Source organism: Erithacus rubecula (genome assembly GCF_903797595.1).
Source record: "Erithacus rubecula genome assembly, chromosome: 3".
Classification (NCBI taxonomy): domain Eukaryota; kingdom Metazoa; phylum Chordata; class Aves; order Passeriformes; family Muscicapidae; genus Erithacus; species Erithacus rubecula.
This window is the reverse complement of record NC_136689.1, coordinates 117,317,736-117,330,708: the sequence shown is the minus strand read 5'-3', so window position 1 is coordinate 117,330,708 and position 12,973 is coordinate 117,317,736. Positions and strand designations below refer to the sequence as shown.

General features: G+C 42.4%; 1 protein-coding gene across 4 annotated transcripts in view; it reads left to right on the top strand.

Annotated features, from left to right (window-relative positions):
* The window catches only part of STAU2 (staufen double-stranded RNA binding protein 2), a gene marked incomplete at its 5' end in the record, with an annotated part of 151,367 nt that overhangs the window by 66,336 nt on the left and 72,058 nt on the right, over positions 1–12,973 (top strand). The gene's annotated exons all lie outside the window — the stretch shown is intronic.

The window sequence follows — 12,973 nt, the reverse complement described above, 5'->3', positions numbered from 1 at the left end:
ACTTCCCACCATACATCTGTTAAACCTGTAACCTGGTGTTTTGGTTTAGGAATGGTACTACCCAATTTAGTGTCCCACTGACACTCTCCAATTTGACACTCACTCTCCCCTTCCCTCTCCTGCCTCCCCTTGTGGTGGGCTGGTGAGGAGAATTGGAAGCATGGAAGGTAAATATCATGGGTTGTGAGAAGAACAATTTACTGAAAACAGCAATGAATAAGAAAACAAACAGAAACAGCAACAATGCTAATGACAGAGGGTAGAAGAAATAAGCAATTCCCACAGAAACCCCCTGAGAACAGCCAATATCTGACCATGCCCTCTGCCACGCTTACCCCACTGGAAGAGACTCCCTCCCCCAAACCTGGCAGTGACATGAGGTGGTATAGAATAATGTTCAGGTCCAACCCATGGCCCCTCCTGGCAACTGCAAAAATTAATCCTGTCCTGGCCAGAACCAGGGCATTATCCACCCCTTATTCTATACCATTGATAGTATACCCAGATCCTACACATTCCAGCTATATATATGTATATACAAGCAGAGGTATCATTACCTTAGTCAATGGCTGTTCCTGCAAGTTCATTTAGTCTGGCCTAGATGTCTAGCAGGGCAGGAGGGCTGGTGTGCTGTGAGCTGATTGCAAGCTGCATCATAAGTTCACTACTGGTGCATCTGGAGCAGTCCATACTCATTGTCCATCACAGTTACAGCAAAGTGTCATTCAGCAACCCATGTACAATTCAACAATACAGACTGTTCTCACCCAAAAATCTAAACCCCTGCAGGTACACATAGCATTTCCCTGTCCCTCTGCAAATGCACTCAGGTCCTTGAGCAAAAACAATTCCATGGATGGGTTTGCCTTTGCTTGAAGCAGGACTTGTCCAAGCTGTCCTCCCTAACACATTTGTCATATGCAGCACAAGGGCTTACAGTGGTTGCTTCTACCACAGTAAGCACATAGTGCTTGCCTTGGTGAGTTTGTGGGAGCATGGTGTAATTGATCTGCTCAGCCTCACTATATTATGACTATTGATCCCCACACCACAGGGGTTTTACCCTGTTGGCCTGCTTGATACCAGCACACGTTTCACATTTAGGGAATAAACTAGGAGACTGTGTCCATGCTTAAGTCCACCCCTTACTGGCAACCCCATCTATGTGTTGCATCTCTTTCCTGATGGCTTGAGGCATCATGGACCCACTAAGCAAGAAATAATTTACCCTTATGTTGTCAGTACAGATCTACCTGTGACACTTGAACCTCGGCAGCCCTATCTGCCTGTCCATTGTGGTGTTCTTCAGTGGTCTGACTCTTGGGTATGTGTGCATCTACATGACATACCTTTACAGTCAGCTTCTTTACCTGAGCAGTGATGTCTTGCCACATTCAGCAGCCCTGATGGGTTTACCTCTGTGCTGCCAGTTTGCCTTTCTCTATTGATCCATTCACCCCTATAGAGCATTTTTCACCATCCATGAGTCAAGTTCAGAGGCAGAGCATTTCTGGGCATTTCTCTTGTTTAGTAATATTAAAAGCTAGATATATGGCTTCCAGCTCTGCAGCCTGACTTGATCCACCTTTTCCCTCAGCTTCTGTGACTAGCCATACAGGACTCCATATAGCAGTTTTCCATTTTTGATGTATCCCTACAATATGGCAGGATCTGGCAGTGGAGAGAGTGTATCACTTTTCGTTTCTGGTGGCTGATTACATGGTGAGGCCTCCTCAGCATGACACCTTTTCTTTCTCCTCTTCTGATGTTATACAAAATTTTCACTTTTGGGCTAGTTCACAGTGACTTCTAAGATCCCTCAACTATTGGGGTTCAAGCTCACTGTATGATCAGTGCAGTGTAATGCTCGCTCTGTGTAGCATTAGTGGCATGATGTGTGGAAGACACTTTCTTTTGGAACATAGAGCCCAGCACTGGCAGTCAGGGTGCCAGAAGAAGCTGTGCTTCAGTGCCAATCACTTCTGAAGCAGCTTGAACCCCTTCATAAGATGCTAGTATCCCTTTATCAGTTGTTGTGTAGCAGGCCTTGGATCCTTTGTATCCCACTCCAGAACCCCAGGAGTCATCCTCCAGTGTCCTCTGGTACTTTTTGGCAGAGACTCTGGGAAGGACCATTCTCCCCAGCTGCAGTGTAGAGCACAGTTTTCACATCTTTTCCTGTCCTGACTGACCCAAGAGCTACTTCATGAGCAATCTCTTTTTTAATTTGTTCAGAAGCTTGTTATTTAGGACCCCACTTAAAATAATTCGTCTTCTGCATCACAAGATGTAGAGGGCTTTCAATCTGACTGAGCTCTGGAATATGCATTCTCCAAAAGCCCACAGCTCCTAGGAAAACCTGTTTCCTTCTTGCTGGTTGATGGGGTATAGATGCTGTTTTGTTGAGCACATCCATTGGAATCTGATGACATCCATGTTACCATTTTATTCCTAAAACCTGGATTTCCTGGCACGTCCCTTGAGCTTACTTTGCTTTATTGCAAAATCAGACTTCAGGAGGATTTTGATTATCTTCTCCCCTTTCTCAAAAACCTCCTTTGCTTTGTTGCTCCACACAGTGATGCCATCAATATATTGCAAGTGTTCTAAAGCCTCACTCTCTTCCAGTGCAGTCTGGATCATTCCATGGCAAATGGTGGGACTGTGTTTCCACTCTTGGGCAGTTGGTTCCAGGTGTACAGCATGTCCTTTTGAGTCCTTGAAATACTCACTCCTGAGGCAGTCTATGCCAAGGATGCACAAGGCCTCTGAGCCATTCACAATTGGTAGTTTTGCCATTCATTCCTGTAAGACCCCAAAACTCAACAGGTTTTTTATAAGGGCTTGCAGGTTTTTTTATGTACCCTGAATTAGATGCAAGGGAGAAATAGCAACAAGGTATTCTCAAGAGATCAAAACAGTAAAAACTTTACTGGGAAACTTCAGAAAATCATAGAATATTGGCAAAACTTCAGAGCAACATTCAGTCAACATGAAACATTTTGCAAAGCCTTAGCAAACTCTAACCCTGTTCAATTTAGCAAACTCCAAACAATCCAAATCCAAGTTACTCAAACTTCAAGAAGAAGGCATTAGGAGAAGAAAAAGAGAAAGAAAAGATGCAGAAATGAATGAATACCACTGGGTGTGCACCCAGCCTCCCACTTATTCTACACCTCTCATGTCTCTTCACAGTGCCAGACTAGAGTCAAGCTCAACAGGGTCTTCTTTCCCTGCTGATTCTACCAAGCCCATTCCCTTGGCTGTGGTATCAATAAATAGTAGTGGCAATCTTATTCATCCATTCATGTGTGTCACTAATTAGATGATGAGGCATTTGGCTACTTAACAAACATATAAAGATTATATGTTCCTTTTGTGGGTTAAGTAAAGGTGGCCCATCCACCTGGTCCAAATTAGAATTTGAAGCCCAAATCAACATGGTTTGAAGAATGAACCCTTCCCACCCATAAACCAATTTCACTGTCCAGCTCTACCAACAGCCAGGAAGGAGCCTACAAGTTTATTTATCAGGTACAACTGAGCATGCTTTACTAGTAAATATATGTACAATATCAATGGAAGAAAGGAGCTCTCTGGATGCTAGGGCAGTCTTCCCTAGCCTCGTCCTAGAGAGACCAAGGGCCGGTAACAACTCAGTTTCTTGTGTACCACTTCCCCCATGCCCCAGTGGGAAAGGCTCCAGATTCAATCTCTGCTGCATTTGTAAGTTCTCTAATTTGTGGCAGTAGGCACTGATATTTCTTGGCCTTCTCTGCAGCAGCATCCTTCAAAGAGGAATTGCTATGCTCATATCTCACTGTCACATCAGCCACAAATGCCTTATTTCCCTTTACAAAGATCAAATCCGTCTTAAACAGTTCATTATCCTCATCCTGTATGTGTGGCTCCTGGAACACAGTCCAGTCCTCCCTCTTAGCTTCACGGGGTATATGGCTGGATTCCAGTGGTCTTCCAGCTGTTGTAAAATGGCATTACATTCTTCATGGCATTACATTTGCTTGGACACATTCCTAGATCACCCTTGAGAGAATACCCTTCTGTGCTGATTTGAAGGACAGGTGTCTGCTAAGAAAGGCAGGAGCCTCTCTTTGAAGTGGAGAATATAATAATTTGGAGGGAGACTGTTTACAATTTTAAAATTAAGGGGCTCTCAGCCAAAGATATGGGAATTAGGAATAACAGTTCTTTACGAGGAAAATTAAAATAGAAAATTCAGTATTATAAAGAGCATATGCAAAAAAAAAAAAAAAAAAGAGTCAGAATACAACCTGACACCCTGTCAGTCAGAGTGTTGGCAGCAGTCCCATTAAATGGTGGCTACAGTCCTCCTGCAGTGGCAGATTTGGTTCAGCGGAAGCAGTGGTCCTGTAGAAAGGTGCAGTTTTCCTCCTAAGGTCCAGTGATGATGTGGGAAGGTCTGTTTTCCTCTAGAATCCAGTGGAAAAAGGCAGCTTTGCTGTTCAAAATCTCAGTTTTTATCTAGGTAGGAAAGGCTTGTCTCCTTTCCCTGGCTGGAGCATCTCCCAATGGGATGATGTTATTTTATCAGTCATACTGTGGGACTCACTGGCCCATTAGCAGATAATATCTTCCTGGAGGAAGGATGGGTTGTGGAAAAGATAAAGATGACTGCCCCACCTGGTTTTTAACAGATGGACCATTAGCAGAGGATATCTCCCACGGAGATAAGGATCACTGCCCCACCTGTTTTCAACAGATGGTGATAGAATACATACCTTCAGTCACATCCTGTACTGCAAACCAAGACACCTTCCCTCTGCTTGACAGGAGTCACTTCCAGAGGCTGAGAGTTTCTGTCATCTTCCCAATCCCTTTGTCAATACCTGCCTTCTGTGACAGACATTCCAGTTGCTTGGCCTCATTACCACCTAGTTTCATAGTGTGGGACACGATGTCCCAGCATAGCAGGAGGCAGGTCACCGGGTCTCTCCTGGATGGTAGCTGATGTATTTTTACTCACCTGGTGTAGTGGTCAGATGCCAGGCACTAACCAATGCTGCTCTCTCAGTCTCCTCTGCAGCTGGATGGGGGAGAGAAAATATAATGAAGGGTTCATGGGTTGAGGTGAGGACTGGGAGAGATCATTCATCAAATACCATCATAAGCAAAACACGTACTCCCCAGTCACATCAACTTAGAGATATGCATTGAATTCATTACTAACAAAATTGGAGCAGGATAATGAGAAATAAAATAAAAACCTTGAAAACCCTGGTTAGAATTGAATTAACTTTTAGATACAATTAAATGGGGACAAAGTTTTGTCCAAACAAAAGAAAACTGTTCATTAGTAATGATTTAACCGAGCCAGGTGCGTACCTTTCTGCCTGAGAGGCAAACACACAGCCCCTCCAACAAAATGGCTACAAAATACACCCTTTTCCCATCGGGGGGGTGGTCCCTGACCCCTTTCCCATTGGCTGGGTACTTGGGAGCTTACATTTTCTCCTAACCACCTACTTTTCTGTCCCCTCGCCTCTCATCCTGCTGCCTTTTGGTCAAGCCTTCAACCCCACTACTCTTCCAGCTCACAGCAACACTCAACAAACCAACCAGGACAAATCCAACTACAAACAACACACAAAACCAACAACCTTCACTCTTTCACTTAACAACCTTTTGGCTTCAGCAAAATATCACCTCATCTTTTGCACCCTCCCTCCTTCCTTCCCACTGACAATGCAGGGTGACAGGGATTGGGGTTTTGGTCAGTTCATCGCCTGTGGCTTCTCCCACTGCCCAGGGAGACGGTTTGTTCCCCTGCTGCACTGTGGGGTCCCTCCCACAGGAGACCATTCTTCACTGACTTCTCCAGCCTGAGTCTATCTCACAAGCTGCAGTCCTCCCCAAACTGCTGCAATGTGAGTCCATCCCACAGGCAACAGTACATCCTCAGACTGCTGCAGTGTGGGTCACTCTTCATGCAGTGCACTCCTTCAAGGACAAGCTGCTACAGCATAGGAGCAGGGCCCCTCTCTCCAAACGTCTCCCATGGGCTCACAGCCTCTTCTTCTGTTCCAGTATGGGGTTCCTCCATGGCTGGATCTCTTACATCCCCACGGACCTTCATGTGTGGCAGGGGCAGAGCTGCTTCAGCATGGCCATCACCACAGGCTGCAGAGGAATCCCAGCTCTGGTGCCTGCAACACCTCCTGCACTCACCTTGTGTGAGTCTGCAGAGCTTTTCTGACATGTTCTTACTTCACCATTTTCCAGCCACAATTTCAACTGCACAGCTTTTTATTTATCTTCCTTCTTATATATGTTGTCTCAGAGGCATTACCATCATTTCTAATTGGCTTAGCCTAGGCCAGCAGCACATCCATCTTTGGAGCTGTTAGGGATTGGCTCTCTTGGATATGGAGAAAGCTTCTGGCAATTTCTCACAGAAGCCACCTTTGTAGTCCCTCCCACCTCTTCCCCTCCCCAAAAACCCAGTTCATGCAAACCCGATATACCTGGAAATAGGAGTCAGGTGATTATCTCTGGCTCTGTGAGGGCCCTACTTTATCCCTCACTAAGTGAGCTGATTTGGTACTGGATTTCTTCTTCTGTCTAGGGGCAACTACAACTGACACAGGTGGTTCCTCTGGTTCAACTGCAAGACAGGCTGCAGTGCCTGTTGGTCTGTTTTCCTCCTCTTTCCCCTGAGGGTACTGTATAATATTGAACTGTGTCCAGTGAAGAACAGCCAGAGCCCAGCACACTACAGCATGTTGCCCCTTTCTTGAGTTGCCACAGCATGCTCCTTGAAAATATTCTATCTCCTTAACAGGGTCCTGTAGTTGTTCTGGAACTTCCCAACCATTTGAACAGAAAATTTTAAAAAACAAAATGGTTCAGTTTTTGCCACATTTCATGCCACTCATGACTATCCACCATAGGGGCAGATCTCTGAATGACCTTCCAGAAATCTCTTTATTGTCTCTAAATATGGTATGGACTGAGGAGACCAGTGAGATTTAGCAACAAGAACATGCTTTCCTTAACATCCAAGGGAAATTCAAAATTCTCAAAAGCTGTTGTAACAGCTGAAGGAGGGGAAGGAGGTGAAAGACTGGTGGAAATCATCCTCCCCTGTTCCCCCTACAGACTGAGTATAACTATTAATAGACTCCCCAAGACAGTGCCCAAAGTAAAGGTAGCAGAGCAGCACTGAATACACTTTCAAAATTAACTTCATATCACTTGATTAGTCATGGACTGATATCCCATAATACAGAAAAAATGCAGCTCCAACCCCTCTCCCTGCTCTGAAGAAGAACATCACAAAGACCACATATAGGAAAATAGGGGAATATGGGAATAAAGGGTAGGTACCACAACCACATGAACAGACTAAGCAACACTGTGACTAGTGGCTCTGGAGTTAATGCAACAAATCCTTAGACTGAATTTGTTTCCAAGCTGCTCTGGACAGATCTGTTGTTACTTCAACCCTTCATGCCACGTACTGGGTGCCAGATAAGACTGTCCTGGTTTAGGCATGATATTCCCCAGTTTAGTGCTCCCACTGAGACTCTCCAAACATGCCACTCACTTGCTCCTCTTTCCCTCTCCTCCCACTGCTTAAACGGAATGGAGAAGAAAATTGGAGGCACAAAAGGCAAAGATCACAGGTTGAGATAAGAACAACTTATTGGAAACAGCTGTGAGATAAGAATTTGACCAATACTAATTACAGAGAGTGCAAGAATCACACAGACCTCTCCTCCCAAGAAGACAATACCCAACCACTCCCTCTACATTACTTGACCAGGAGGGACCCCTTTCTCCCTTCCTGCAGCAGTGGTGTGAGGTGTTACAGAATAATCTCCAGGTCCTACTCCTGCCTCCTCCTGGCTGCTGCAAAAGTTACCCTTGCCTGGCTGGAACCAGGACACCTGAGAATGGTGCTTGGTTCAGAAAAGGTGGAGCCTAGAAGCCAAGCTGGTGTCAGAGCAATGCAGAATGTTTTTGCTATCACAGGCAATACTAGAGAATGTAAGATGAAACATGCTGGGTCAGTGCAGAGTACTTGAACACTGTATCCAGCAATGCCAAATACCCTATATTTCATAGGACAGTGGCAACCTCTGTAGTACATCCTGTCATTTCTGTGGTATGGAAGTTAGGAAAAGGAAACCTCTTTCCTGTCCCATTACATGCAAAATTACACATGTATATGGATAGTGGCTCATTTTACAGTGTTGAACCATCAGAGATATATGTTCTGTCATAGGTTTTTGTTTCGAGTTTTTGTTTTGTCTGGGGTTTTTTCCCTTTCCAGAACTGTGAATTTGCTTCATTTGAAGAGTTGGTTTCATATGCTTTAGTATATGTAATTTGATAATGTAACTAAATTCTAAAAATGGGAAGTTTCTTTTGCATGCCTGATAATGATTTTTTTCATCAAAGCCCATGGAATTTACAAAGTATGCAGTTGTTGGAAGTGACTTAAAAAAGGCTGCTAGAATTCAAGAAATAGTGTCAGATGTTCTGTTGGTATAAGCAGCATAGTTAAATTACTTCTGCTTACATTGGATATCACCAGTTGTGGATTTTACCTAACACTGTTTTTGTCTAAAATGTACATTCAGCTTTCTTTTGGTCTTTATTTTTGAAATGTCAGTTTTGCTTCATTCATTTGAATGTCTCTTAATGAAAGAAACAGTAATAGCCTCAGTCTCACTGTAGTAGAGTTAAGCTGCTAATAGGAATTCAGTTTTCCTGAGTTCCATTTGTTACCTGCCTGCAGTAGGAACAGATGAATTCTGATGAAAAGAAATTCAATCCACTGCTCACTTTCACATCTTGTCAGACTGCTTGTGTCTCTTAGTAATGGTTTATTTTCATATAATTGATGCACAATTTGTGTTACTGTTTTGGGTCCTACTTACCTACAGTATGTGGTTACTGTAAAATGGTTAGTTGTGTTTGTCCTGGTTTTTTTTTTCATGCTTTGACTCTACATGCTTTTGCAGAAACTGTTTTTAAAGGGTCTTACCTTGAGCCAAAAAAATATAATCCTTTTCATCCATGAACTAGACTACTACTATTTACTTGGCCCTAATACAAAGCAAGGAATTTGGTACAGAATCTTGATTATTAACATCTATCTGCTGTGTATGTAACTGATGGTTTTACATCATCTTAGCATGCTTTTTAACACCTCACTTGAATAAGCCTGGTTTTGATGTGAAACTCTGCCACTGCTGGGTGGCTGAGGAGAGGTGAAGCAGTGAACAGAATCTCTGTGGGAAATGGCTCAGTGGCCTGTCAGGTGCATATCACAGGTCTCTTCACCATTTCAGCCTAGAAAGCTCTTTGTGTTTTAGAGTTTAAAAGCCGATTTCTTTACAGGTTAACTTTCTCAGGCATATTTACTAAAGGAGAAGACTACTGCATTTCCAAACAGCTAGCTTGTTTCATGTTTCCTGAATGACCCAAAATGATTTTTAAATTGTTAGCATGTATTTGTATTCTGGTCCAGATGATAACCATAGTTTTGTCTTTCATTGAAGAACGTATACATTCTGTTCTGTTACAATGTATTTTTTGAATTTTTTTAAAAAAATCAATAAATACTCATGTGATGTTTCATTTGTAAATGTAAAAAATGTTATTTGATTATTTGAATGGTTTTCTTGAACTGCTTTAGCTGCAGGGGACACATCTTTAAAACACATTTATTTAACTTAAATTCTTCTAAACTGTTTGTATATGATCTCAGCCATTTTCTATTGTAAAGCCTTAATATTAAGTTATTGGGTCCAATGTATAGTCAAGTAGTAAAAAACTTCATTTTCATTCTTTATGATTTATTATTCCAAAGACATTTGTAATTGATAAGCAGCAGCTCAGTGTCACTGAAGAACAGGTGTTTAGCTTGGATACTTTCAAAGGTCAGGTTTCAAATTACCTGTGATAATTAAACACAAATTCTTTGAGCAAGCCTTTACAAACTCTGAATAAAGCATTTTAGTGCTTGCTTCGTATTTATGAATACTATCTACCCAGTTAATTGTTTTGTGGACTTTGCCTGGAAATGGTTTAAAGGAAAATTCAGCTTTGCTAAAATTGTTATTTTTAAGTGACTATGTGATATTTTGGCAATTGTTTTGTAACCAGACTAGGAAAGTTACAGTTATTTCTCCTGACCATTTAAGTGCAGTAAATTATTCAGAGAATTTGTTTAAATGGAAACATTTAGAGAAGCTGTTTACACATGTATAACTTGAGCCTCCAGTTTTTACTGAAGCAAAACACAAGTTACAGGTAGTCCAGTAGGAAATTCCACTTTGAATTTCCACGAAGCAAAAATCATAAAAAATGTAAAATGCCAGGATTAAGTGCCCACAGTCAGTTCCAATACATGGCTGTAGGCATATTTGGCTTGCTGCATTGGCAGGGCTTGGAGGTCTTAACTTTTCCTCTGTAGTGGCTCCATAACAAAACCTCCCACAGGATATAGTTTCTATGTGATGTTCTCCTTCGATTGCAATGGTTACACAATTTTCTTTTCCCCTCCACATTTGTTTACTTGTTAACTGTTCCATTTTATACATGGATATGCTTTAATGTTTTACTGTGTGGCATTTCTAAATGTTTCTCCTTTCCCCAATGGCACATGTTTCTGAATGATTGCACGCACAGGAGAGGTCCTGCTGGATGCTCTAGACTCAGGTTTACTTGTGGCTCATATGTTCCAGTGCATCGGTCTGGATTGTTGGCAGGACTAGACTGAAATTAAACTTCTGCACTTGTATTATGGTTGACACTGAGCTCAAACCTTCCCTACCATTAAACAAAACAAGACACTTTGTGGAGGTTGGATTTGGAAATCAGTGTAGGAGTGCTTGGATCTCGCTACTGAGGTATGCATGTGAGGAGAATTTCAGAGAAACTCAGCCCTCACTGAATTTCAAGGAAAGAGCTATAGCTTTGGTCGGATCTGTACATAACTGATGATTTCTCTGTGCAGGTCAGATTTTAAAAAGCACCTAAATACCATTTTCAAAATTGACACAGGCCCTATGGGTGCTAATAAGAAGTCATTTAAAGCTGTAAAATCATCTAAAAAGGTAGAAGCTGCATGGGATTTTCATGAACACCTGTGCAGATTAGGTACCTAACCTCCACTTTACTTGCTCATCAGGGCACCCTACATACTGTTTTGCAAACTTGGGCTATTTACTGGGTTTTTTTTGAGGGAAGGGTTTTATTCACTGTTATAATGGAGAGAGTTATAGTGTTAGCTGCCAGAGAGAGTGTATTTTTAAAGCTCCCTGCAAATGAATGAATCAAAAGACATGTTTTAGTAAATCTCCACATAAAGCCAAAGAGTGCAGCAAGCACTAAAAAAAAGAATGTAAATCCAGATGATACCATTCTGTCCTTGAATGTAGCTGTGGACACAATTTGTGGCCACTCTCAGCTTGGGACAGGGATGCCAGAAAATGGGCTAGTGCAGAAGAATACAAAAGTCTCATCACTTGTTCAAAGTAGAAAACCCAAATAATAATGAAAGGAAGCTTTTGAAATTACAGCATCAGGCTTCTTGGCATCATTAATGTCAAACAGATTTGAAAGCTATGTTTTTAGATAAATGGAAGCAAAATGTTTTTAGATAAATGGTTCTTTGAAGATACCATCTCCAAAAATCAGGAAAAAATAGGATGTTAAAAAGTGAAGATGTTTGCAGGATTGTGTTAGAGAAGAATACTTTTGGAATAAGACTGTTAAAGACAATATTTATTTGCCCACATTTGGAGTCAAGACCCCTTATGATTCTATGTGTGTAACTGTACATCTAGCCCCTTCCTTCCCCACACTCCCACAACCATTGGAGACTTCTTTCCCAGCAGGATAGACCAGACTGCAAATATTAGTGAAGTTATTCTAAAACAGCAGTGTGCAGTCAGGCCCAGAGGGAACTGTGATCAGCTGATTTACCTTAGTGTTAGCACTCAAAGGGTAGTGGGAATTATAGAATTTCTACTAAAAGTATAATTATTTCTTACTCTTTAACGCCCTTCAAGTAGCTTGAGAGTGACTGTGCTGTCATATATTATAAATACCTGCTTCTGTGAAACAAGCAATGGAATTGGGCTTTTGTTTCCTGTTCTAGTGCCTGAGATCTTAGTCAGGTGTACTGTCACTGTTCCTGCTCATTGGTCAGATCAGTTTTTTGTAAAATCATGTGTGGAATGATGTTGTGCTCTGTCTTCACCAGAAGTATTGAAGCCTAGCTTTTGGCAGAAGGGTATTATCTCCTGTGTGCTTGTCTGTGCCATGCTCAATGGCCAGTACAATAATCTCAACAGCAATGTTTGTCTCTTACCCTCAGGGAGTATAAACACCTTTAGAAATGGTTGACAAAGCCCTCATTATCTCAGTTTCTGTGTCTTCTGAAAGCTGCGGGGGTTTTTTCTAATGGGAAGTTTGCACTTTCACCAATTACCAAACTATTGCCTGATGTTCCGATTACTATAGGCTTTTGTTGTGGGTTAACTCTGGTGGGCAGCTTAAGCCCCACACAGCTGCTCACTCTCTCCCCCCTGGTGGGATAAGGGAAAGAATCAGAAGGGCATGAGTGATAAAACTCAGGAGCTGAGATGAAGACAAAAGCTGTGTGTGCAAGCAAAGCAAAACAAGGAATTCATTCACCACTTCCTGTGGGCAGGCAGATGTTCAGCCACCTCCTGAAAGCAGGGCTCCATCACTGTGTGATGGTGACTTGGGAACACAAGTGCCATAATGCTGAATGTCCCCTCTCCTCCTGTCCCCAGTTTCTACCACTGAGCAGGATGTCCTAGGACTGGGATATCCCTTTGGTCAGTTGGGGTCAGCTGTCCTGGCTGTATTCCCTCCCAACTCCTTGTGCACCCCCAGACTGCTCACTGCTGAGATGGGATGAGGAGCTGAAAAGCTTTGGTGCTGTGCAAAC